Genomic DNA, 23200 nt, shown 5'->3' on the forward strand with positions numbered 1-23200 from the left:
CATGCATGGTCCCCTGTGCACCAGTGGTAAGCCTTGGGAACCACCAAGCAGTATCACAATCGTGCTTATCACTATGACAAAATCACAATACATTGCTAGTATCACCCCCTTTAATTTCTTCACAGCATCATTGGTCATGTCCTTTATTAAAAAATCAATCTTACTAGAGAAATAGTACAATGTACAATGGGTAGGGAAATTGCCCTGCATATGCCAGGTCTGATCCCTGGCATTCCTTATGTTCTCCCAAGCCCACCAGGAGTGATTCCTGAGTGCAGAGCTAGGAGTAACCCCTGAGCACTGCTGGGTGTGGCCACAAAACAAAACAAAATTATAAAATAGTCAGTGCTTTAAAAATAATACCATTCATTTTATTTTAAAAGTGCAATGAGTGACAGAGTTTTATGTGACAAACAATGTGCTAGGCTGAATGGAGTAAGTAAAAGAAAGAAAATTTAGTCTGGGCCTCAAGGTATTTGTATCAAATTGGTTCTAGTTGGATATGAAAGACAAGCCCATTATACACCCATGTTAATATACACAAGAGGAAACAGTACAGTCATGGCACACAATAGCTCTCACTGAGCAGAGGGGTAAATGCATTTGTCTTTTGCAAAGAAACTGGGAAAAGAAAGAAAAACAACAAACATTTAGGACTTCTGAAGCATAATTCAGAAATATTTATATTTTAAAGTTTTCCTTTTATTTATTTTATTATTTATTTAGTTTGAGTCACACCTAGCAGTGCTCAGGGGCTATTCCTGGCTCTATGCTCAGTAATCACCCTCGGCAGACTCAGGGGGACCATATTGGGATGACGAGATTTGAACCACCGTCCTTCAGCACGCAAGGCAAACGCCTTAACGTCCATACTATCTCTGGGGCCCCTCAGAAATATTTTTAACTTGTTTTCTTTTACATTGGATTTAAGGAAGCATTGGATAGACACATTATAGTCCTACATGGCTGAGAAGAGGAATAAATCCTAAAACTAGCCATGCATACTCCATCTTGAAATTACTGTAGATACAAGTTTGATGTCACCATATTCCACTTTCCATTTTTCCACATGATCATTAGAATTTAGGGGACTGAAGAGGTAAATTCTAGCTTTGTAACATCTCTTCTCCCTATTATCCTTGGGTAAACCCTTCTCCTAGAGTCTACATGGAGCTGTAAATTTAGATAACGGCAGATGAAAACGTAAGAGTAGCTCTCTGGGGAACAATCCTTCCAAAAGTCTCGGGCTCAGCTGACTGGAAAGCAGAGTATGCTGGTCTCAAAGAAATAGATTCCATAGAGGGAGATGCCCCTCAAAGAGCTGTAGGGCAATTGTGAGTAGCCTCCAGAACTGAAGGGCACTTTTGGCCAACAGTTGGTCACAATGCACGGCCCTCAATCATGCAGCTACAGGAAAGAAAATGCCAGCAGCAAGCTGAGTATATTTAGGAGATAATTATTCTGGCCAAGACAGAAGAGGAAAACACAACCTCAGGGACACCTGGTTTGCAGATTGTGAAACAGAACACTCAGCTAAACCAGGCCTGGATGCCTGATTCACAAAAGAGATAATGAGTGTATAGTTTAAAGAATTAAGTTGCTAAATTTATTGGTAATAGATTATGCAGAACATACTACAATGTTTCCTCTAGACCATCAAATGGTAAGGACTAATGTTATTCTTTGTTTCTCTGCTAATGGTCAACCAGTAGTATCATTCCATCAGTTGCAACAATGCTTTCTATCATTCTCAACAATGTTAATCATTCATTTCATTAAAATTTTCCTTAATTATACTTTTTAATTGATACACCATAATTTACAATATAAGCCATAGTTAAGTTTCAAGAATGTGTTTTTTCAAAATCACTTTTGATTTTGAAAGCCCATCCTTTCAGCCAAAAGTTATAAAGGATAAAGCTTATTAAGGAAGGCATTTTATGATATGTGCCAGTCTCTGTGGCATGAGATGGTACCTTATTGTTGTTTTGGTTTGCATCTCCCTTATGATTAGTGATGTAAAGCATTTTTTCATGTGTCTTTTACCCATTGTAGTTCTTTGAGTAAGTGTCTATTCATTTCTTCTCCCCACTTTTTGATGGGTTTGGATTTTTTCTTGTTAAGTTCTGTCATTACCTTGTAAACCTTAGATATTAGCCCCTTATCTGATGTGTACTAAGTGAATAGTTTCTCACATTCTGTGGGTAGCTTTTGTATCCTAGTCACTGTTTCCTTTGAGGTGCAGAAGCTTCTCAGCTTAATATAGTCCCATTTGTTTATCTCTGCTTCCACTTGTTTGGACAGTGCTATTTCTTCCTAGAAGATGCCTTTAGTCTCAATGTCATGGAATGTTTTACTTATGTGTTCCTCTATATACCTTATGGTTCCAGATCTGATATCAAGGTCCTTAATCCATTTGAATTTGACCTTTGTGCATATTGTGAGATGGAGATTTGAGTTCATTTTTTTGCATGTGGCTGACCAGTTGTTCCAACACTACTTGTTGAAGATGCTTTCCTTGCTCCATTTTGCATTTCTTGTTCCTTTATCAAAAATTAATTGATTGTAATTGTATATCTGTGGCACATTTTCTCAATACTCAAGTTTATTCCACTGATCTGAGGGTCTGCCTTTATTCCAATACCATGCTGTTTTAATGACTATTGCTTTGTAGTCCAATTTAAAGTTGATGGAAAGGGATGCCTCCCATCTTATTTTTCCTTAAGGTTGCTTTAGCTATTTGTGGACATTTATTGTTCCAAATGAATTTCAGAAGTCTTTGATCCACTTCTTTGAAGAATATTATGGGTATCCTTAAGAGAATTGCATTAAATCTGTACAATCAGTGCTGGTGGGTATGTGAAACTCTTATTCACTGCTGGTAGGAATGCCATCTAATCTAACCTTTATGGAAAACAATATGGAGATTCCTCAAAAAACTGAAAATTAAGCTCCCATATGATCTGGTTATACCACTCCTAGGGATATATCCTAGGAACACAAAAGCACAACACAAAAATGTGTTATGCATACCTATATTCATTGAAGCACTATTTACAATAGCCATACCCAGAATATGGAAACAACTCAGATGTTCAACAACATATGAGTGGCTAAAGAAACTGTAGTACATATCACAATGGAATACTATGCAGCATCGGTAAAAATGAAGTCATGAAATTTTTCTAAACATTGATGGACATGGAAACTATTATGCTGAATGAAATGAGTCAGAGGGAAAGAATTAGTGACAGAATAGTCCGGAACACAAAAGCACAACACAAAAATGTCTTATGCATACCTATATTCATTGAAGCACTATTTACAATAGCCATGCCCAGAATATGGAAACAACTCAGATGTTCAACGACATATGAGTGGCTAAAGAAACTGTAGTACATATCACAATGGAATACTATGCAGCATCAGTAAAAATGAAGTCATGAAATTTTCCTATGCATTGATTGACATGGAAACTATTATGCTGAATGAAATAAGTCAGAGGGAAAGAGTTAGTCACAGAATAGTCCCACTCATCCATGGACTTTTAAGAAAAATAAAATGCATTATTGTAATAATACCCAGAGACAATAGAGATGAGGGCTAGAAGAACCAGACCACAATTTGAAGCTTACCACAGAGAGTGGTGAGTTCAGTTATAGAAATAAATACAATGAAAACTATCATGGCAATGGCAGTGAGTGAGAGAAATAGAATGCCTGTCTCAAATATAGGCAGGGGTGTAGGAGGAAGGAGATGGGGGAACATTGATAGTAGGAATGTTGCACTGGTAAAGGGAGGTGTTTCGTTTTTATAACTTAAACTCAACTATAACAATGTTTGTAATCATGGTGCTTAAATAAAAATATTAATTTTAAATAAAAGTAGACATTTTAAAAAGTCAAAAATACTGGGCTTCTAAGCACTCCGAGAGAAGATAAAGGTAAATTTAGAGCTATTAACTTATTTAAATATTATATTTGCATAGCATATAAATTTTAATATTTCTAAGAAAAAATAAACCATCATATTAAAAGATGTATGAAAATTTGGATAAAGTATTTGCATAATAGAACCGGCAAAAGTGTCTGCTTTTAGTATATATGTAATATGGCATCATATAAACATGTATTTGTAATTCATACACATGCACACATATAAACTTCAAATATATATATATAGATAATTTAGGTATCACAGTTACCATAGTGTTAACGTTTTGAGTTTTGTTGTACAAATTTATTGCACCACCACCAAAGTACTCACAAACTTTCATCACTCTTTTTTAATGTGATTATTAAAACTTATATTGCATTTACAATAGTGTTTTATAAACATTATAGATTTGTTATGTATAGTCATCTCACCTCTAAGAAATATTAAAAAATATACTAGAAAAAATTTTAACAATAGAGTTAAAACAAACAATATTAAAATATTAAAATAATAATCTCAACGAAATTCTATTTGGGCCATACCCAGTAAAGCTAAGGGCTATGTCCTGGCACTGTGCACAGGGATGATTCCTGGCAGTACACAGGCAATTCTATGCAGTACTAAAGACTGAACATGAGTCAGCTGCATGCAAGGCAAATGATACCTTAATCTCTGTACTTTATTCCAGTCCCTGAATTTTATTATTATTATAATCATCATCATCATCATCATTATTTTTATTTAGGGCCATTCCCAGTGGCACTCAGGAGTTATACCTGGCAGGTTCTGGGAACCATATAGAATGCTGGGGATCGAACCTAGGTCTATCTCCTGGCCAGCTGTGTGCAAGGCAAACAACCTACTGCTGTGCTATCACTCCAGCCCCCTGAATTTTTAAACTCTATCTTTATTCAGAGATGAACAATAAGTTTATGAGAAACTCCTCACAGTTGTAAATTTATTTAAAATTATTTTTGTACATTGCAAGAAAGCTTATATAAAATAGATTGGATCTATATCAATTTAGATCCCAAATAATCCCAAGAAAAATATTATAAGAAATTTATCTCTAGATAAAAGGCTAGACTTTGTGCTTCTGTGTTTTTAGAAGTTTTATTTGTAGGGTATACAACCTCTATACTTTTCCAAATGGAATATAGCTGAGTCTAAAAAAGAAAAAAAACTGAAAAATACAGGTTTTTTTTTTTTTAAACAGCTAACCTGGGTTCAATTCCTAACACTGCATATGATCACCAAACCCTGCCAGGAGTAATTCTGAGCTCAGATCCAAGAGTAAGCCTGAATACTGCAAGATGTGACACCAAATCCAAAAACAGTGAAAAAAGAAAATATAGAAGACCAATACAACCTTTGCCTTTTCTTTCTCTTTTAAGCTCTAAATAAGATGATATTACAAGAAAGGTAAAGAGCTACTACAATGTTATGACAATTCAACAGTGCCAATGTGCTAAATTCACCAAAGATTCTAGTTTGAAGGATAATTATTTTATTAGATAAATTGGAATGCTATACTTTTTACTCTTACCCAAATAGATCAGTATGATCACTAAATCACAAATACAGCATAATATTGAGAACACATAAATCATATTTTACTGCATGAGAATTTAGAAAATATGGACATATTGCAAAAGCAATATTTTTCTTAGATCAATGAACACCCTGATTATATGATGGAGGAGTGGTAGGAGTACAAAAAGCAAAGAAAAAACCCTATGTTCAAATTAAAACCTTTCAAATCCATTTTAAGCATAGAATGCATACTTTTTTGTTTGGCAGATCTTTGGGATACTGGAAGTTTTCTTCATTGAGTCTATCTATTGTCTTAAAAAACAAGTTCAGGGCATCGTTTCCACCAAACAAGCCAACAAGAGAAACAATTGGTTTGTTGTACAGTTACTGAGCACAGAAAGATGAATTGTCAATCACTGGAACAATTCAATGTGTACAAGGCCAAGAACCTCCTCAGCTTGCAGACATACTGACTGAAAGAGATGTGAAAATTGTCAATTTTGGTGGAAAAGATGGCTGCCTCTATGTAGTTTCCTCCAAAATACACAAAAAATTAAGCAAGTATCTTAGCTGAGATGTATTTAGGAGCATTTTGCATCTTTAAATTAACTTGACTTCCTGCCACATTTTAGTAATAACAGTGTTCAAGTATAAAATTATATCAAATGTTTTTTCCATTTATTTTGGAGTGACAAAACAAAGCAACAAACACCCCCCCCCCCCATGGTACTTAGGCATGTACTGGGGGATCATAAGTGGTGTGAAGGTTGGAACCTGGGTTGGTCACATACAAGGCAAATAACATACTCACTACACTATCTTTCCAGCTAAGACAGATTTCTATTTTTTAAATAAAACTTCAGTTGCATTTTTCTGCTATGCAGTCAGTCACTACATCTGTAAAGGGGAACAATTACTGAGTTGGGTCTTCAGTGCCTTGTGAAAACACGAAATAAAAATATCTTCTTTGTGGGGATTGATATTCAGTTTCCTCCTCCACCCTGGTTCAAATATTGATCCTTTCTTTTGCCTTCCAAAAAGAATAATGCCTCCAAGCACAATATCTGGCCTGCATTGTTGTTTGGCTTTGATTTTTATCATGCATATATATATTCAGTTTCAACCCTTTAAAAGGCTTTTCTGAAAATACCTACTTACCAAAGGCCTTGAGACCTTGGGAAAAAACTAAAGCTAGTGCACTGATTGCATCTGTCAATGCCTCAGCTACATTTACAAGTTAAAAACAAAACAAACAAAAAAAGGAAAAGAAAAAAGAAAGCTGTATTTTCATAGAGGGGATTTAACAATACAAAATTTCCAATCCTCTAAAAGATTTTTATTAACTAGTCTGTAAAGCCCACAGAATAAGTATTACAAAATGTGCAATGTCAATATTTGATAATAAAGCCAGGCTTTTTTAGTCTCCATACATAATATATTTGTGTGGCGGGTTACCATAGGGAATGCAGCAGTATTATATTTATTAAACCTTAAATAGCACAGCAGTGAGAGCAACAAAACTTACCTGTTATATCTTTGCTGAAGTATTTCAAGGTAACATGATGTGACTTTAAAGTTTTGTTTCAATATACTACAGGTTAAAAAATAAAAGGGACAAATGAAAAAAAAATATATTGATGATTGCAAAACAGGGTACAAATAACAAGAATTTGTTTTATTAGTCCCTGTAACTCTCTGTATTCTGTATTGCAGAATAAATAGTTCAAACTAAATAATATGTATCAATAAATACAATTCTAATAGAAATATATTTCTTTTCTGTTCAATCCCTTTCCTTTGAGCTTCCTGATTAGAAACACCAAGGAATTCCAATTCATAACAAAGTGAAAAATAAAGTCTGAGAAAAACTTCCAGACTGACTCCAGCAAGTAAAAATTCTAATGCTTTGCAAAAACCAAGATCACTAACTAAGAAGATTGACTTTGACAACCATGACTGGCAGAATTTATTCTAGGACCCAAAAAAAAAAAAAAAAAAAAGACCTAGGCTTTGTCCTAGGATTTGTAAAATAACCAAGATATCTAATTCCAGAGGTCTGACTTTGACAACTGCGACAGAGCAGATCTTCTGGAAACATAATGAAAGACTTCCTTAGGCTTTGTCCTAGGATCTGTGCAAAACCCAAGACCACCAGTTACAGAAGACTGATTAAAACAACAGTGATGGAACAGAACTGCTAAAACCATAAAGAAAGACGCTATCCTAGGCTTCATCCTATGACTTGTGTAAATACCAAGATCTCTAGTTAGAGGCCTGATTCTATCATCCACAACTGAGCACAAAGTTTTCTGGCACCATAAAAAGACCTCGGGGTATGAAAATGAACATGTATGGAGCCTGTAATTGTTCCCATGGCAGTATGCTTCAAGGGGGAGAAACCCTATATCTCTTAGGCCAAGGGAATTCCCTTTCTAATTTCCCCAATATTTACTGTGCCTATGCAAAAACAAACAAAAATCTTGCCACACCAGCCCTTCTTTTCTTTTCTTTTCTTTTTTCTTTTCATTTCTTTTCCTTTTCTTTCTTTTCTTTTCTTTTCTTTTTCTTTGCTTTGGTTCTCATGATTATTGTTTGGTTGTTGTATTTGTTGCTCTGGTGCTTTTTTGCAGTTGCTGGTTTTGATCTTTTGTTTAATTTTTGTTTCTTTTTCTTGTTTTGTTAATTTTGATTTTTGTTGTAGGTTTTTTTGTGTTATTTTTTTGTTTTTGTTTTTGGGGGAATTGTTGTGTTGTTCTTTTTTCCCTTTATTCTTTTAAAATTGGTATTTATAACCTCTAGATAAACTCCTCCTGGTTATCTGTTGTTTGTTTGTTTTTTTTTCTTCTTTTCTTTTTTTTCAAACAGAACCACATAACTTTAATCATCTTGTCTGCCTCATAAATTGAGGGGGGAAATGGATGGTACCAGAACCAACAGGGTATGAACATTGAGCAGAATTTAAAAAGGATCAGACTTAAACACCAAACCCAAAATCAACGACAACAGAATCTATAGTCAGGGGCCAGAGAGATAGCATAGAGGTAAGGTGTTTGCCTTGCATGTAGAAGGATGGTGGTTAAAACCCCAGCATTCCATATGGTCCCCCGAGCCTGCCAGGAGTGATTTCTGAGCATAGAGCCAGGAGTAACCCCTGAGCACTGCCGGTGTGACCAAAAAAAAAAAAGAATCGGTAGTCATTCTTCAACAAGCTATACACAGAGGGGGCCAGTTATACTAGCAATGTGGGGGGGACAAAGGACGAAGATGCTGAGAACACTGTTGGAAGGAGGACAACACTGGTGGTGGGAATACCCCTGATTCAATGCCACTATGTACCTCAAATATTACTGTGAAAGATTTGTTATTCACATTGGTCACAATAAAAATTCTTAAAAACGATTGTGATGATATTTGAAAGTCTTTTGCAAGCCCCAAAGCTAAAGTAAAAATGGAGAAGGCAAGAAAGAAGTCAGCTGGGGAAGAAACTGAGGGGAGAAATGAGAACGTGAAAGCAGAGCATCTTCTAAATGAAGAGTGTAAGTAAGTCTAAGCTCTAAATTGTCCTGTCAAGTACCATTTCTCCTCATCCCTTCTCTGTTGGCTCATTATCAGTCACAACTTCAGATCAAGCATCCCTAATGAATGAGAGAATAATTCTGTGTGGTTAATGTCATGAAAAGGCTTCAGTGGTCTCCAAATGAGGAACAAGAAGCAAAACCATAGAAACCTTACCAGTGAGGAGTTGATGGTCCAATGGCATGTATAATCTGCCCTGGGAGCTTTGCAACATGACATTGTTTGCTGTTTCTTTCAGGCATCTGAAAATAAATTAGATTTGCTTTCAACTTTAAAGTTTTGACAACTTTGGCCTTGAATTCTTCAAGTTGTCTTTATGCTTTATTGAGCTATTATTCACAACTAAAAATGCAATATATCTAATGTGTGCAATATTATGATGTGAATGTGTCTATGCTATGAGATAATCTCCCTACAGCAAACACATAGTCCTCACCTCACATATTTATTTACCTTTATGTAAATACTAAATTTTTATTTGCTTAGCAAATTTTAATTACACATTTAAGTACTATCAACTGTAATTACTGCTTAACTCACCAGACTTTAACGTGATGTGAAAAAAACAAACCCACACATTTTAAAGAACAAAATTCAACCAAAAAGAAAATTTTGTATTTCTCGCTATTTTTTTTAAGTTAGAAAAGAATCAAGTGTGCTCGCTTCAGCAGCACATATACTAAAAATAGAAAAGGATCAAGTGCCTAAGTTCCACTCAAGTACTAACAAAACGTGTAGCCATAACACGAGGAGTCCAGAATTTTAGAACTATCTTATCCCTACCTTGAGTTTAGAAAGAATCACTTTGAGACTGACATTTTGCCATATTATAATACACTTACCATCTTCTTTTACTGAAACAGTTAACAGCATTATGATTAAGCTGGGGTTTGGACTGGGGTTAGCCAAGTGCAAGTCAATTGCTTGTACTATCCCACTGGCACCATAAAATAGTTAACACCTTGGGGGCCGGAGAGATAGCACAGCGGTAGGGCATTTGCCTTGCACACAGAAGGACGTGGTTCAAATCCCAGCATCCCATATGGTCCTCCGAGCCTGCTGGAGGTGATTTCTGAGCGTAGAGCCAGGAGTAATCCCTGAGCGCTGTTGGGTGTGACACAAAAACAAACAAAAAAAAATAGTTAACACCTGCATCAAATTAAATATCCATGCATGTATTGATTTATCCATGCATAAAAGAGTGAAAAATAAAACTGATACAAATGAAGAACTTGGATCACCATGTGAACTCACTTTATTTACTTTAATTTCTTCATTTATATGAAATAAACCGTCACTTGAAAATATTGGGAAACTTTATGGATTAAAGAAAAACAAATGCTTATACTTAGGAGTTTTGAGCCCTAATATCTAATCACAAAGTATCCAGCTTTTATTAAGGTCTTATCTTACATTTGAATTATTTAATACCTTATATACTTCATCTAACCATCATAGCAACTCTTTTAGTAGACGGCAAGAGAGAACTGCAAGGGAAAACTGATATTTAAAGAACTCCTTAATTTCCCTGGGATTACAAAACTTGTAAATGGTAGAGTTATAATTACTAGGTTGTATAAGGTTAAGGACGCCATTCTATATAACTCTTATCTGGTGTGAGTATAACTCATATTCTTACAGCTGCAGAATTGGACATACTTGCTTTTTTGAACTGATGTACATCTTGTATAACTAATTACTTATGACAGAAAAATTTATGTCTTTCTATCTAGGTCCTTCAGGAATAAAAGACACTGTTAGAAGAAATTTCTAGCTATAAAAGTAGTAAGAGTCTATAAATGATGAATGTAGAAAAGGATCATTAGATTTAAGGATACCATTTAAAAGGAATTTGGCAGAAAAATTACATGGGGAACTAATAGGCTTGTATTAAGCATATTAACTGAATCTGTCAGAAATATGATTCCCATTAAAGAAGACTCTCAGATGGTGCCTAGACAGGAAAATAAAGGATAGTGACACTGTAGATCTAATGCAAAAAAAAAAAAAATACCAGGTTGTTCAAATTAATGATAAAACTAAAACCTTGTTTATTGGTGAGTTTGACACAGAGCTTTTATTCTTGATCATATTGCTTACCTATCTCTAGATATATAATCTGAAGAATTTTGGAAGCACCACCTGAAATGTTAGACAAACTTAAATGTCAGAAAAAAGAAAATGCTAGACAGATTTATTTTTTTAGGTGCTGAATGACAGTACAGGGTTAGGGTGTTTGCTTGCATGCAGCTGACCTAGGTTTCTTCTCTGTAATTATATGATCCCATGAGCACCACCAGCATTAATTCCTGAGTACAGATCTAGGAATAACCTATGAGCAGTGCCAGGTGGATGACTCCAAAAACAAAAACAAACAAAAAGACAAATTTAATCTTCTTACACAAAATTGAATTGTGTGGACAATAGATTTTAAAGATACAGTTCTGATAACCAGAATTCAAATTCTCCATCAGTTCATTTTTAACTATTACAGGTATATGGTGCTTTAGGTCATGAGGCCACCACTGGCAACACACAGAAAGAATATTTTGAGATCAAAAGGAAGTTTTTGGTTTCAGTGACCAGCCACCCAGTTCAACTACTTTGAAGTATCTGCTCATTCAAGTATTTCAAGAATCAGATGACAAGACAGAACTAAGGAAATTTATTTTAGGAAACGCCTATGAAAAAGAATGAGAATGAGAAGAGCAAGGACTCCAGGAAAGCCTAGAAACCACAATATTGGACTCATGAGAAGAAAAGGAAAAAAGACCAGGTGGAAACTGAGTCTCAGAGCAGTTCTAAGAATGCTTCCCAGGGCCTGTGAGGTGCCAAAGTAATCACTTAGCTAGTTCCATATTGTAAAAGAAGAAATTTGCTGCAGTCTCCTGCCCAGAACACATTTCCAGAGCTGGTTCAAAGTTCAAGACATTGATTTTTACAACCCATGTTTTTATACAATAATTCAAACCATCTCATCATTAAACCAGTTCTGGTTTAAAGTTTGCCATGATCAAATGGTAATTTTCATGATGGTGACTATCTAACTTTCTTTCTTTTTTTTCTTTTTTTTCTTTTTTGTTTTTGTTTGCTTTTTGGGCCATCCCCTTTTGATGCTCAGGGGTTACTCCTGGCTAAGCGCTCAGAAATTGCCCCTGACTTGGGGGATCATATGGGACACCGGGGGATTGAATCGCGGTCCTTCCTTCCTTGGCTAGCGCTAGCAAGGCAGACACCTTACCTCTAGCTCCACCTCACTATCTAACTTCCAAACCTGTCTAACAATGTCCAAAAGAGCAGATAACAAAGAGGTTAATTAGTCATTGACATTTTTATAGCAGAAAAATTTCTTTTAGCCCATTTCACTTTTAGAAAAAACCTAAAAACTTGGTGATCCACCACAAAAGAAAAAAGCAAAAGAAAAAATGCCACCTCCTTTTTGTCTATGTGTAACCTGATTTGGGGGCACCAGTCAAAGACAGAAGATTTATGATGCTGATCCTGAGATAGAGAATGAAACAGTTAAACAATAAATAGTACAAAGTAATGCATAAAAAATAAGGTTAGGTTTAATGTTGATTTAGCTATTTACAAATTAAGGAACACTGAACAAAATTCCTTTTTGCTCTTCTTTACTTAGAAGACAGACATAAAGATATATCAAAAGAGTAAGAGATGGACTGGAGCAATAGCACAATGGGCTGAGTGTTCGCCTTGCAGGCAGCAACCAGTGTTATCCAGCATCCCATATGGTCCCCCAAACCTGTCAGGAATGATTTCTGAGTGCAGGACCAGGAGTAACCCTTGAGCACCATAAGTTGCCCTCACCCAGAAAAAGATGGTAAAAGAATAAGAGTAAGATTACTGTCAAAAGATTCTTTGAGGAAAAAATCTCAAAGTTTCAGGAGATTATGAACAGTAAGACCCTTTATAAGCATGAAATCATTCTGGAAATATTTCCCCAATCAGTAGTCTTCTACCATGTTAATTTTTTCAAGCCAGAAGCACATTAATCTTAAAATTCCTAAACAATTTCAGTACCAATAGGCATATATGGAATTCCAACTTAAGGCTTGCATAAAAAAGCTAAAAAGCTACCACTCCTCTCATTGCCCACTACGTAAAATAACACTCAGCTTGTGTTTCGCAGCAAGTCTCAGCAGCAGCAGCAATGAAATACTGGCCACCAGTGGTGTGCAATGTAGTGTGAGTGTTCACTGGGAGCCAAGAAATTCACATTTCATCCTGACAAAACTCTAAAAAAGAATGGCTCTGCATCAATATATAATGATTGAGCAGGCAAATGCCACAGCGTTATTATACACCTAATCTATTGAGAGTAGGAGGTCCCCAGAGGTGCTCCAGGAGATCCGGAGACCCTGCTGAAATTTTTCATCCAATGGGGATGACAGTTTGGCACAAGGTTCTAAGGATGTGATGCTGTTCTTAGGGCTGGGAGTGCTGGAGGACTCTAGGATCACAACCAGTGGTGTTTGGGGACTACATCCAAAGATGCTCGAGGGTCTGTGTGTATGGTGTAAGAAACACATGTAAGGACACAAGTCTGGCATACATTCCAGCCTGTACTATCTCCCAGACTCCTTGGTATTTTTATCAAATCACAGATGATGATATGGCCAGAGTGAAGGGAATGAACAGATAAGATCATAAAATCTTACAGAGAACCAGGAGCACATAACGGATTCAACCGAAAAAGTAAAATTGCCTTATTTTTCATGAACCATGCTTAATACTGCATTTATCTAATAGTTAAATGAAGCATCAACCGTAAATATAAATCAACTGGCCCAATGCTTGCTTCACAGCACTAGGATCACAGAGAAGCATGCAAATGTGCTCTGGGAAGATCAAGCTTCCCAGCTGTCTGTCCAAAAGACATCAACCCTCTATTATTTCTTAGCTCTATCATAAAAGAAATTCCTGTATGGTCCTAAAAAGGGAAAAAAGGAAAGTGTCATGGTTCTCAGGGTAAAAACATAAAAAGCAAGGATTATCCTTGGAGCAATGGAGAGCATAGATTTTTTTTTTGTCTTCCCTCCTCCTCTTTTTTTTTTTTTTTTCAAACAAGTTGTCAGAGAAGTTGCTATGGCAGCAGAAGGGGGTCGAGGTTTAAATTTCAGATTTCTCTTCACCACTGTCTCTTTTACAATCTTCCTTTATTGTTTCATTTTCTGGGTTGTTGTTGTTGTTTTCCTTCCAAATTTGACTAAACATTGATTTGTGTTGCTTTTTTGTTTAATCCCTTGCCATTCTTGAAGTACCTCTCTTTGTTCTCACTTCAAAATGTTTGGGCATTTAAGTAAGAAGATGACTGCTTTATGTGTTTGTTCTTTGTTAACTATACCTACAACACATGGTGTAAGAGAAGTAAATACATTTAAATCACAGGCATTCAAATACAGGACTGCTAATAATAATCAATAGCGCATAATTTATTCAAGTCCTATCATGATTGTCATTATGCTGAACGTGAATGTCGGACAAAAGGAAACTTATATTGTTTAACTGTGTGAGAGAGTGTGTGTGTGTGTGTGTGTGTGTGTGTGTGTGTGTGTGTGTGTGTGTGTGTGTGTGTGTGTAATGAAAAGGTAAATAAAAATTTTGCCTTCTTTTTGTAAGGAACAAGAGGGAGAGCGGAGAACCATAGTGAGTACTTGAATTGATTTGCCCTGCATCTGCATTTAAAAGTTTCCATCCAAGTTTTTTAAAAATAAATAAAAAAAAAACCACTAAAAAATATCGAGTTGCCAGATGGGGGGGTGGTGGCAAATGAACCTGATTACTTTATTGTTTGTGTTTTTTGTTTATTGTTTTTGTTTTTTTTTTAGTTTTGTTGTTGTTGCTGTTGTTTTTTAAAAAGTGGAGCAGCAAGTTAATTTTATTTGTGGGTAGCATTGTCTAGATAGGAAAAGCGAGCTCAAAGTTCTGTCCTGGGTGGCTGGGTACCCTCCTTCCTCCCCCCCTTTGAAAAATTAGCTATTCATGTTTTGCATACTTTTTGTAAGTGTTAACATGCAAATAAACATCCCTGGCTACTCAAGACACTTCAAGAATAGGCCAGGCAGGCAGTAGGAGGGATTTACATCTCTGTGGATGCAACTGTGTCAGGCTTTTTGAGGGATCCCCAGCATGTGCGCTATTTGCATAAATGAAGGCCAGCGTCCCATTCAAGAGAAATTGAACTGCGACATTTCATTCAGCTAAAAGCTTGGGAGCTAATCACTACCCCCCCCCCAAAAAAAAAAAAAAAACCATGTGTTTTGTGAGTGAATTTGAATGACCCTTCAGCAGAGGGGAGGGGCAAACTGACTGGGTCTCAGTTAACTCCCTCCAATCCCTCCAGGGGCAATGTGGTCCTTTTACTTCCTACTCAACAAGTCAAATGCCTTCACGTTCAAAAGACTTCCAGGTTTAATTGCTAGAGTACACGTTAGATTTGTAAATTATGATCAGCTAGTCCCAGGCTGTTCAAGAAAATTCTCTATCCTTTTGGAAATATTCAGGAAAGATAATATGATATATATCATATCAGAGAACCTGCCATTGATTGCAACTTGGATCCAAAATGTTTTTGCAATGTCTATAATTATAACAATGTTATAATTCATCCAGGCAGGAATGAAAGACAGAGTTGTTCAAGGAGAGAGAAGGGAACTTAAGAAGAACATGAAGAAACCATATGGGATTTCTGCTGTGATAAAATAAAAAAGATCTCCTGGTATAAAGCTTTTATATGTTCCTCTATCTTTATCTCAGGGTTTCCATCTTGCTCTATTCTTACACATAAAAAAAACTCATGGGTGTGTTGTGGGTTATTTTACTCCACATTGTAAGTACAAGAGAAAAATATGGCAAAGGCACAGTATCACAAAAGCATAAAAATGCAGACATACATATAGAACCATGAAGGTCTGATTCCTCTGCTACTAGGAGCCAATCAAACAAGACACAAAATGACAGGTCAAAAGAAAGATTTGCACTGATAATATGCTGGCAGGTTAGAGGTCAGTAGACTTGTGCCTTCTATACGGTCACTTGTGAAGAGAAAGCAATTTTTTTATAAAAAAAAAAAAAAGGTAAGTTATAGGCTTGTGGACAACTGGATTGATCAAGAAATTCATTCAGGGACTGATTCTCGTAGGCTCTTTTAATATGAATGCAATAAAAGATTTCTAATGGTTTCTTTTTTAATATAAATCTTTATTTAGACACATGATTACAAGCAGGTTCGTAGTTGGGTTTCAGTCATAAACAGAATACCCCCCTTCACCAGTGCAACATTCCCACCACCAATGCCCCCCTCATCCCCCACCCCTACTACTTCTCTCATTCTTTAACATTGTCATGATAGTTGTTAGTGTAGTTATTTCCATAACAGCATTCACCACTCTTTGTGGTGACCTTCAAATTGTGAGCCTGTCCTTCCAGCCCTTCTATTGTCTCTGGACCTTATTACAGTAATGTCTTTAATTTTTCTTAAAACCCATAGATAAGTGAGACTATTCTATATCTATCTCTCTACCTCTGACTTATTTCACTCAGCATAATAGATTCCATGTATAGGAAAATTTCATGACTTCATCTTTCCTGACAGCTGCATAATATTCTATATGTACCACAGTTTAGTCATTCATCTGTTGAAGAGTATCTTGGTTGTTTCCAGAGTCTGGGTGTTGTAAATAGCTCTGCAATGAATATAGGTGTGAATGAAAGAGGTGAAAAACATACTTTTAATGAAAGCTTTAAAATATGATATGAATTTATTAAATCTCCCGTTTCATTTCAACTAATTATAAGATGTTCTCTTTAACTGCCTATCTGCATATTCCTTATCTGCCAAGTTACAGAACCTCCCTGCGGCCTCCCTGCTTCCCGCAGCTTTACGAGCCCCTGTGTGAACCACCTGCCCTCGAGCTCCTGTGTGACCCACCCGCCCTCGAGATTTGAAAATGCTGCCACCCTGCCCCCGGCCTCCCTGCTTCCCGTTCCTGTGTGGCCCACCGCCCTAAAATCTTGAATTTTGAAATCACCTTTATCTCACAACCCCGGGCGCAGCTCTCCAACGTCAGTGCTCATTCCTGTTTCTTTTAAGATTGTGCTTTGATAGTAAGAATGAATCAACCTGCCTAAATTCTGTATAAAAAGAGACTGGCTTAAATTTTCGGGGTAAACCTCTACTCTACCACGGGTACGTTTCGGACCTCTGACCGGTCAGATAATATACGGAACTTGCTTGCATCATTGCTGGGCTCGAGTCTTTTTCATTACTCTGCGCCTGGCAGCTGGAAATCGGGTTTTCCGAACCCTGCATGAGGAGGGGATTTTTGTATTGTATTTTTGTGTTCCTAGGGTATATCCCTAGGAGTAAAATAGCTGGATCAAATGGGAGCTCAATTTCCAGATTTTAACACACAAAAGTCAATGGCCTTTATATACACTAATAATGATAGAGAAGAAATGGAGATTAAAAAAAGCAATCCCATTCACATTAGTGCTCCACAAACTCAAATATCTTCAAGTCAATTTATCTAAAGAGGTAAAGGACCTATACAGAGAAAACTATAAAAGCTTGCTTCAAGAAATAAGAGAGGACACAAGGAAATGGAGACACATACCCTGCTCATGGATTGGCAGGATTAATATCATTAAAATGGCAATACTCCCCAAAACATTGTACAGATTTAATGCAATCCCTCTAAAGATACCTATGACATTTTTCAAAGAAGTGGATCAAACACTCCTGAGATTTATTTGAAACAATAAACACCCACGAATAGCTTAAACAATTCTTGGTAAAAAGAATATGGGAGGCATTACTTTCCCCAATTTTAAACTGTACTACAAAGCAATAGTTATTAAAACAGCTTGGTATTGAAATAAAGATAGATCCTCATATTAGTGGAAGAAACTTGAATATTCAGAAAATGTTCCCCAGGTATACAATCATTTAATTTTTGATAAAGGGGAAAGAAATCCAAAATCAAGCAAGGAAAACCTCAAAAAGTGTGTTGGCACAACTGGTTAGCCACTTGCAAAAAAAGCGAACTCAGACCCCCATCTAACACCATGCACAAAGATCAAATCCAAATGGATTACAGGTCTAAAACTATAAGGTATATAGAACAACACGTAGGTAAAACACTATATGACACTGAGACTCAAGTCATCTTCAAGGAGGAAACAGCACTCTCCAAACAAGTGGAAGCAGAGATAAACAGATGGGACTATATTAAGCTGAGAAGCTTCTGCACCTCAAAGGAAATAGTGTCTAAGATACAAAAGCCATCCTCAGAATTGGAGAAATTATTCATCCAGTACCCATCAGACAAGGGACTAAAATCAAAAATATACAAGGTACTGACAGAACTTAATAAGAAAAAAAACCACATAAACCCATCAAAAATGGGGAGAAGAAATGAACAGACATTTCCTCAAAGAAGAAATGCAAATGCCAAAAGACAAATGAAAAAATGCTCCACAACACTAATCATCAGGGAGATGCAAATCAAAACTATAATAAGGTACATTACACCACACCACAGAGACTGGCACACATTACAAAAAACAAGAACAATCAGTGCTGGTGGGGATATGAAGAGAAAGGAACTCTTATTCACTGCCGAGGGGAATGCCTTTTAGTTCAGCCTTAATGGAAAAAATATGGAGAGTCCTTAAAAAACTGGAAATTCTAATGGTTTCATCCTCATATCTTTTAGAACAAAGTAAGGTAGACATTTTCAGTCATTCACACAGATAAAAATTTTTGGAGGGGTAGTTTGGATCACACCCAGCAGTGTTCATGGATTACTCCTGACTCTATTCTCAGAAATTACTCCCAGTAGATTCAGAAAAACAATGTGGGATGCAGAGGATCAAAACCAGGCTGGTTGTGTACAAGGCAAATGCCCTACTTGCTATAGCAGAAAAAAATTTTAGCATTTGAATCTAACTCCTAATCCTTGGGCCAACTTCTCTTAAACCACTGTGCTTTAGAGTGGTGAGTGCAGTTAGAGAAATAACTACACTGAGAACTATCATAACAATGTGAATGAATGAGAAAAGTGGAAAGCCTGTCTAGAGTACAGGTGGGGGTGGGGTGGGGAGGAGGGAGATTTGGGACATTGTGGTGGGAATATTGCACTGGTGAAGGAGGTGTTCTTTACATGACTGAAACACAAGTATAATCATATTTGTAATCAAAATGTTTAAATAAAGCTATTAATTTAAAAAACTACTATGCTTTAAAGATAATAAACATGTAGGAGTTCTGAGAAAAGGCACTGTCAATAACAGTTTCATAGGATAAGGAGCTGATAAAAGCTTCTAGGAAGTTAGAAGTAAATGAGAATATTTAAACTTAAATAGAATTAAAATTAAAGGTAAGTCAAAATCAATAAGTTGTGATTTCCTCACTCTCCAATATCAAGCACTAGAGAGTGGTTTGCTGAGGCAAAATGTTTCCCACATCACGGACAGTTTCACTGAAAACATAAGTCCTAAAGGATGGATGTGGCTTGACATTACGAATAGGACCCACTTGCAAATTTTGTCCAAAAGACTTCGAACATACAGAAAAGAAGAAAGGAATGTGATATTAAGTGCTTGGGCAAAAGAGGTTGACAGGACTAGAAATTCTGAAATTGAAAAGCAAAAGGCGAAAAAATAAGAAAGACCCAATCTGAAGACCTCTGAATCTGGGCAGATGTGACAAAAGGAAAGTGCAGGACCAATGCTGTGTTTACAGATGACTATCTTGACAGCACCATGATTGGATGAGGAAGGGAAGTCTAAAGGTGAAATTTTTATAGAAATTGCCCCCATAATCTTCCTGTGCAAAAATGACAGGTCATACCAATGTGGGGTGAGGAGGAAAGAGTGAGAAGAGAATATAAGGGGAACTATAGGTATTTAAGGAAAATAATTTCTAGACACCTGGAATAGAAAACCTAGAAAACCAAAGAGAAAAAATGTATAATCATTGGAAGTCTGTTGAGCTAAGGGAATCACATTCCTCCTCAAGAGAACAGGGACTAAGACCTTAAATCCAGGCTTATTTGTCTTCTCTGGATCATTATGGTAGAAGTGGAGGAGGATACTCTGATAAATCTAATGGGTCCTCTCATTTTTCTAGTTTGGGGGTCCACACCTGGTGGTGCTCAGTGCTTACTCCTGGCTCTGTGCTCAGAGATCATGTTTGAGTACTTAGTGACTCATATGCCAGTGATTAAACCCAGGTTGCTTAGGTTCAAGAAAAGCAACTTAAACCCTGCACTATCTCTCTGGCCCATATGGTCATTTTAGATCAAGCCTGAGTGATGGAAAAACCATTCAGACAGCAGTAAAACTCAGGTCAGAGATAACCAAGATTCAAACAAGAGCACATGGTAAATGACTATTTTTGACCTGCACATTTACTCCACTGGCAGCAGCCCTGTGCCCCCCTACATCTGTAGCAAGTCTGAAAGCAAGAAAAACAGCAGTTTTCATTCACATAAAGATCAAAGAAAGAGCAAAAAGGCCAAAGGCCTGAAAATCAGCAGTGCAAGACCCATCTCAGAGTGCCACTTTTATAGCAGGTCCAAGAAATTTTGGTCTGGTTTTAAAACTGTTAAAACTGAAAGTAAAGGAACCAAGTGGCTGAACTCACAAAAGACTTAATTACAGAGAAGGAAAAGAAGAGAAGAGGATAAAGGGAAGTTCCCAGAATTGGGGGTGGGAAGTGTCTCCAGTAGAAAGATAGACAGACAGAAGCCTTTCCTTCTTTTTACCATTTTAATAAAGATTAGGGATCACAGGGGTAGGGGTAGCTACTATATTTCAAAAATATGCCTGGGTCATGTAAGGTTTTCAACACTACCTAGGCCACCCATTGACGTCCCAAAATAATGAGATGATTCCCTTTCCTAAGGATCATGATTCTAATCTCACCCTGCTGCTTCCCATTTTGTTTTTATCATAGAGACAGGCCATAGGACATCCAGATAACCAGAGAGTGCAGAGCTAGGCCAGTATGAAGATCACTAACAGGAGGAGCAGGAAACCAGCTCTTCCTCAGGACAGCCTGAGACTGGAGACCAGGACCTGGGTATCAATGTGATGATTTTATATACAATTCCCCAAAGACCCACTCAAGGGTTCACCAAAATTCACTGCATCAATATGCTCTCTCTTTTCACTTTCATGCTCCTTAAAAGGATGATTTCACCCGTTTTCCTCTTGCTTCAACATTCTCCCTCTCTTCCTTCTCCATCAATTGGGAGCCTTGTTTCATGCTTCCCTGAGAAAAAAGAACTTCATCCTCCCACATGTAAGCAGCTCTGTCTTCAGCACATGGTGTACATTTTTTTTCTTCTTTCCTTTTATTGGAGAAAATACCCTCTGATCCATGTGCTCTGAGTATTCCTCCTGCTGACTCGAAAGGCCCCCTTGGAAATCACTTCTCTCTGCTTTATTATTGATTTCTCCCTTTGGCTTCTTTCCCACAGCATAAACACAATGTATTGCATATGAGCTTGACCTTTCATTCCATTCCCATTATCCATCAGCCAAATATGGGAAGAACTTGACCTCCACGTTCAAATTTAAGGCCTAAGAAATTGAGGCAATGTACTTCTACCACTACTGCTATTGGTCTGGTGAATGACAGTAACCTGGACCCCAGGCCATGAAGGTCTTTAAATTCCTCTAGCTACTGTGATTGACTTATGTGGATCCACTTAGAATGAATGTCAGGATTTGTGTTTTTTCTTTTACTCTGGTCTGTATGCTTGTAGGGATATAAAATCTAGACTTACTGTTATATTTTTTCTATTAAATAAAAGCTGAGAATGAGAAGAAAGAAAAATGTAGAAAACTGTAGTGCTGAGAGCTGCAGGAAAATGACAACTAGAGTCTCTAACTTTGGACACTTTCATTTAAATAAACCATCTAATTTTGCTTGTAATACTTAATACCACTTGAATGGGAATTTCTATACTGTGTAATTGTTGAGTTGCAAAAGAATTCCCTGATACAGACCCAGATGCCACAAGACTAAGAAAAAAGCCAAACAAATAAGGTTCAGGTAGACTGATAAGAGAAAAAGCAAAAGGGAGCTTATTAATCACATATTTACCTCCTGTATACTTTGGAGAAATCCTACCAAGTGAGTCACTCACCATAGACTGGGATAAAGCTTAAAAACCTTTAGGGAAGACAAAAGGAAGGAAAGAAAGAGTCAACTAGGTATGTACCAAAGATTTCTAGGTAAAACAAACCTAAGCAATTTCTTCCTTCACCAATATAAGGTAAAATTTGATCTTCATGGGCCGGGCGGTGGCGCTGGAGGTAAGGTGCCTGCCTTGCCTGCGCTAGCCTAGGACGGACCTCGGTTCGATCCCCCGGCGTCCCATATGGTCCCCCAAGAAGCCAGGAGCAACTTCTGAGCACATAGCCAGGAGTAACCCCTGAGCGTCACAGGGTGTGGCCCAAAAACCAAAAAAAAAAAAATTTGATCTTCCTAGATACAATGAGGGAGGTGTCCCTTTTTCAGACAAGTATACATGTAAATGTCTTTTTCAAAGTCAATCTTCCTTCTGTTTTTTTAATTACTTCTGTGAATTAATCATTTGTCAATGTCATAAGAAACTGGCATAGTTTTGCTTCACTACACTACAAAAAGCAAGATAAAGAATCAATGAAGAAAACACGCTGCCCGTGCAGGCAGCCTGGCCCCGCCCCCGGCAACTTGCTGAAGCTCTCCCCAGCTAGGGAGAATATAGCTTAACACAACTTATAGGTATAGCCAGTTCAGGCCTAACACCAAAATTTCTTAAATAATCAAGAACCCATAAAATTGGGGAAAAAAAAGGTGGGCATTCAGAGACCTCTGTGCCCCACAGTCTACGTGCTTCTCCCTAAAGTGAGTGCAGCGCCCAGAGGCCACTCCACCTGGGGCATAGGGATCCCCGCATCCACGACCCCCCCCCCCCCCCCGCACCAGTGCCCAGAAAGAGTGCATTCCCCTGGGACCATTCCACGTGGGTGTACTCCAAAGCATACCAATAGACGCAAAGAAATATGGGTAAATCAAAGAGAACCCTAACATCTGAAAATACAGAGACAGACCCTATCAAGTTTCCAAGTCCGCCAAAAC

This window comes from Suncus etruscus, chromosome 14 (genome assembly GCF_024139225.1).
Source record: "Suncus etruscus isolate mSunEtr1 chromosome 14, mSunEtr1.pri.cur, whole genome shotgun sequence".
Lineage (NCBI taxonomy): Eukaryota > Metazoa > Chordata > Mammalia > Eulipotyphla > Soricidae > Suncus > Suncus etruscus.